We start from the raw sequence: 5,209 nt of genomic DNA on the forward strand, positions 1-5,209 counted from the left end.
AAGGTTAGTGATGATCTTCATCAGAATGCACTCCCAGGAATCCCAGTTCCACAATAAATGTTTGTTTTGTTCGATAATGTCCATCATTTATGTCCAAATTCCTCCTTTTTTTAGCGTTCAGTACACCTTCCAAACTCACGACGCGCGGGCAGGTCCAGCGGAGAGTACGGACGAAAAGTTAAAAAAGTTATATTACAGTCCGTAAAAACATGACAAACGAAGTATTGAATCAATCTTTAGAATGTTTTTAACATAATTCTTCAATAATGTTTTCCTGTGTGTTCAGAATTGCGATGGAACAGAGCTCGATCTCACGTGAACACGCATGGTCAGAGCATGGTCACTTCATGGCAGACCTGATTCATTCCTCTGTCCTTCGGCCCCACTAAACAGTAGAGGCATCAGACAAGGTTATAACAACTGTTGACATCTAGTGGAAGCCTTAGGAAGTGCAATATTACCAATATCCCACTGTATCTTCAATAGGAGCTGAGTTGAAAATCGACCAACCTCAGATTTCTCACTTCCTGGTTGGATTTCTTCTCAGGTTTTTGCCTGCCTGATGAGTTATGTTATACACACAGACATCATTCAAACAGTTTTAGGAACTTCAGAGTGTTTTCTATCCAGATCTACTAATAATATGCATATTCTAGCTTTTATGGCTTTGTAGCAGGCAGTTTACTCTGGGCATGCTTTTCATCTGGACGTAAAAATACTGCCCCCTACCCCAAAGAAGTTAAAGAGACAGCGTTCAACAGGAATCTGTGTGTGTGGCCTCACCTGGTGTCCACACTAAGTGGCTGCAGAGTACCTTATGTTGAAAAACAGACACATGAGAACAAACAATATAGGGTAGTTATAGAAATAATGAAGTGTCTTACTATTCTCCATGGTTGGCCCTCTTGCCTATTCTTTGAAGATGCCACAGCAATACATTTGAGCCTGCTTACTGCACAACACAATTCATCAATCAGATTGATACACGAGTACGTAGCTTATAGGGGGGCGCTATTTTCACTTTGTAAAAAATCGTGCCCAAATTAAACTGCCTCGTACTCAATTCTTGCTCGTACAATATGCATAGTACGAAGCTTATAGGGTGTCTAATTGTTATTTTTTTCCCTCCACAATATGGGTGACTTAAAATAGCCTGCTTTTGTACAGACATCACACCCTTAACTGGTTGTTGAAGAGGTGGGATGCTACTGTCCCACATACCCTAGAAGTTTTAACTAAACACCACACTCACCTGAGAAGTAGAAATCAAAGGGAGAGAAACTGTGAATTGAATAACTGCAGTTGACATAGTTAAGTAAATGGAAGAAAACTCTTATTGCAATGTGAATGGCTCTTAAAAGAGCCTTTGGTTGTGCATAGTGTAGTCTATGGTGCTGCTAGGGAACAGCACCCTCTTAAAACAGCCTTTGGTTGTGCATAGTGTAGTCTATGGTGTTGCCAGGGAACAGCACCCTCTTAAAAGAGCCTTTGGTTGAGCATAGTGTAGTCTATGGTGTTGCCAGGGAACAGCACCCTCTTAAAAGAGCCTTTGGTTGTGCATAGTGTAGTCTATGGTGTTGCCAGGGAACAGCGCCCTCTTAAAAGAGCCTTTGGTTGAGCATAGTGTAGTCTGTGGTGTTGCCAGGGAACAGCACCCTCTTAGAAGAAGTAGGAGTTGAAGATCTCACACGGATTGCCTCTCTTGCTGCGTTGTTGGATCCTTGAAACATCCTGCAGAGCAGCAGACTTCTCCTCTGGCACAYGGCGGCGAGCTGCAGATCCCCTCCTGGTCCTCGTGTCCATCCYCATGAAGTTATGCAGGACACAGGTAGCCTTCACACGCCTGAATTCCCCCAGGAGGCAGTCCCAGATGGCCCTGGTCACCCAACCTTGCAGTGCCCTACACGGTAACTGTAGGCAATCGTTTTGAAGGAATCTCCAGTTACAAGGTATCTGTAGGAATATGGAAGACATTGTAATTATTAGAAATATTTACATCACCAGGTCATTGTGGATTACTAAAGTATAATATATTTTATAACAAATCATGATAACATTGGATTGATAGATGCATGGGCAAACATATGTTCATGTGTAGCATGTGACAATAACAGGATCATATCAAGGATAGCATCACAAATGAATACAGAAATACCACTTGAATCTTGATGATGAGTTGATCATTTGAATCAGCAGTGCAGTGCTGAGATGTGCCCCTCTTTGATTCCCCAGGACTGAGACCCACTGCTCTTCATTGGGACCTCTTCATCTGTAGACAGGCTTTCACAGCTCTCTTTATCTGAGGACAGAAAACCTCACAAGAAACAGACTTCATTATACTCAAATTAAGACTGCACTGAATATTATATTATCTCTGTCCTCAATTCTATTATCTCCGTCCTCACTTCTATTATCTCCGTCCTCACTTCTATTATCTCCGTCCTCACTTCTATTATCTCTGTCCTCACTTCTATTATCTCCGTCCTCACTTCTATTATCTCCGTCCTCAGTTATATTATCTCCGTCCTCACTTCTATTATCTCCGTCCTCACTTCTATTATCTCCGTCCTCACTTCTATTATCTCCGNTCCTCACTTCTATTATCTCCGTCCTCACTTCTATTATCTCCATCCTCACTTCTATTATCTCTGTTCTCACTTCTATTATCTCCGTCCTCACTTCTATTATCTCCGTCCTCACTTCTATTATCTCCGTGCTCAGTTCTAGGGGACAGGAACTACAAAATAAGTCCCTGCCCTATCCAGAATAGCCTCCTCTCTCACTTTGACAGTTGGGGCTGCTATCCTTTCACCCTCCTCCATGGCTGTTAGCTAGCTTCCTACAAATGCATTTTGGAGTTTGTTTTATACAGTGTTAAATACATCAAGATAGCTAGCTAATATGAAGTAAGGTAGCTGGTGATTATTTAATTCACTTAGCTAGTTATCTATACAGTATGTAAAATTGGCTAAATAGCTAGCTAGCTACGTTTGCAGCTAATTTGAGTTAGCCTGCACTGTAACTAGTTAGCTAATCATACATTGTTAAAAAAAAAAAAAAACATTGTCTAAATGTATTAACTTACTTCAGTAGGTTCTCCCAGCCTTGTGGACGATAGCAAACAGGGAAGCAAAGTTTGTTTGTCACCAGAGTATTTTAGAGCATATTACTATTTACCTGTGAATAAATTCATAAAATGGAGAATGGATTAAACTCTTTTACCCATTTCATAACCAGACCGTCATACTAACTTGCTATGCTGAATTCTTGACACACAATCGAAGAGCTGCCAGCGAGCCCCCAAGCGCGCCACTCTGTGCGGCCATTTACCTCATGCTGGTGCACACGAGTCGAGTCGTCAGTTGCACCGCGGTCGCCAAGGCATTTCTCTGTAAAAAATATTTCACTCTGTGACCTGCTACTGACTTGTCAGGCAGTGAGACAGGCTGTTGCTGTGTGAGTGAGTGGTGGGGAGGGTGAGTGAGTGGTGGGGAGGGTGTGTTGAGTCCCGTGAGCGAGAGGAGCGAGAGATCAACACCCACGTTGTGACACCTGTTTACTAGTTGCAGGTAGGCTATTTTAGATTGTCACTACAGAGACACCTATTTACAACCCTTTCCCCCCCATAAAACATATTAATACGCTGGAACGGATGCACATCAATAAATAATGGAGACAAAGCACTGGAAAAACGACTTTGGGCGCACTAGAGCGCATTACATCAAATCCGCTCAGAGGTGGTTTAAACTGCATTTTAGTGTTGACTGCTTATTAAAAGAAAACAGTAGCAAGCTTAGTTCCTGGTTCTCGGAAGCTGCCAGAGTGGAACTGCCAGAGTGGAACTGCCAGAGTGGAACTTTGAAATGGAGGTTATGGAACTCTCCCGTGTGGTTCTTTTTATGGGCGGAAAAGTTCTCAATGAACCGGACGTTAGGCTAAATGTGGAGAAATTATACATTTGCCTCTGTTCGTCATCAAGGTAACCTACTAATATATATATATGCCATTGTAGACTACAATTTTAATACAATAAATATGTTGAAATTACGATATCACTGGAGTCATTGCAAATAAATTAGTGCCACTTGTATAGGCTACCTGAAGCTGGAAAACCAATTATAACGTGCTATAAATACAATAGGAAATTCAATCTCCATCAACTTTTGTTTTCCCACCCAAAAGATACCACGACCGCTTTGTACGGGATGGAGAGATTGAATGTGTTGGAAGAGGAAATGGATCCGGCTGGATGCAGGGGAGTGACTTCCTCATTTTCCTTGAACACTTCGCCCGAGCGTACCAAGGTCGGCCCGGAAAGGAAAGTGCTCCTTCTCCTTGAGAACCACCGCTCACATCTGTCTATCAAGGTCGTAGATTTCTGTAGGCCATCTGGCATGGTCTTGTTCTCCCCACACTCTTCACCGAAGCTCCAGCCCACTCTTCACCGAAGCTCCAGCCCATGGACAGGAGTGTGTACGGGCCGTTGAAGAAAATGGGGATGAACCCCGGAAAGACCATGACCACACACAGTACCAGTCAAAAGTTTGGACACACCTACTGGTCCCGTGTGGCTCAGTTGGTAGAGCATGGCGCTTGCAACGCCAGGGTTGTGGGTTCATTCCCCACGGGGGGACCAGGATGAATATGTATGAACTTTCCAATTTGTAAGTCGCTAAATGACTTAAATGTAAATGTAAATGTACTCATTCAAGGGTTTTTCTTTATTTAAAAAAAAAACTATTTTCTACATTGTAAAATAATAGTGAAGACGTCAAAACTATGAAAATAACCCACAAACGTAAGTTTTTCTGAACTGCCTTCACTTACGCATAGAGAGGCGTGTGCTGCTGGAACCTGCACAGATCTAAATATGGCTGTCGTTGATGTAGCCGCCGTTGACTGATGTATCTTACAATCTGGAGAGATGGGGGATAATGTTCTGTATTCAGCTGAGGAGAGATGGGGGATAATGTCTGTATTCAGCTGAGGAGAAATGGGCGATAATGTCTGTATTCAGCTGAGGAGAGATGGGGGATAATGTCTGTATTCCAGCTGAGGAGAGATGGGGGATAATGTCTTGTATTCAGCTGAGGAGAGATGGGGGATAATGTCTGTATTCAGCTGAGGAGAAATGGGCGATAATGTCTGTATTCAGCGAGGAGAGATGGGGGATAATGTCTGTATTCAGCTGAGGAGAGATGGGGATAAT

General features: G+C 42.9%; 1 long non-coding RNA gene across 1 annotated transcript; it reads right to left on the reverse strand.

Moving 5' to 3' along the window:
* Positions 1 to 1,507: 1,507 nt before the first annotated feature.
* LOC139025836 (uncharacterized) lies at positions 1,508 to 2,576 on the reverse strand. Its single transcript, XR_011477474.1, has 2 exons — positions 2,156 to 2,576; positions 1,508 to 1,953 (listed from the first exon to the last, which is right to left on the reverse strand). It is a non-coding gene; the product is annotated as an uncharacterized lncRNA (long non-coding RNA).
* Positions 2,577 to 5,209: the final 2,633 nt, after the last annotated feature.

Source organism: Salvelinus sp. IW2-2015, unplaced genomic scaffold, assembly GCF_002910315.2.
Source record: "Salvelinus sp. IW2-2015 unplaced genomic scaffold, ASM291031v2 Un_scaffold3372, whole genome shotgun sequence".
Taxonomy (NCBI): Eukaryota; Metazoa; Chordata; class Actinopteri; order Salmoniformes; family Salmonidae; genus Salvelinus; species Salvelinus sp. IW2-2015.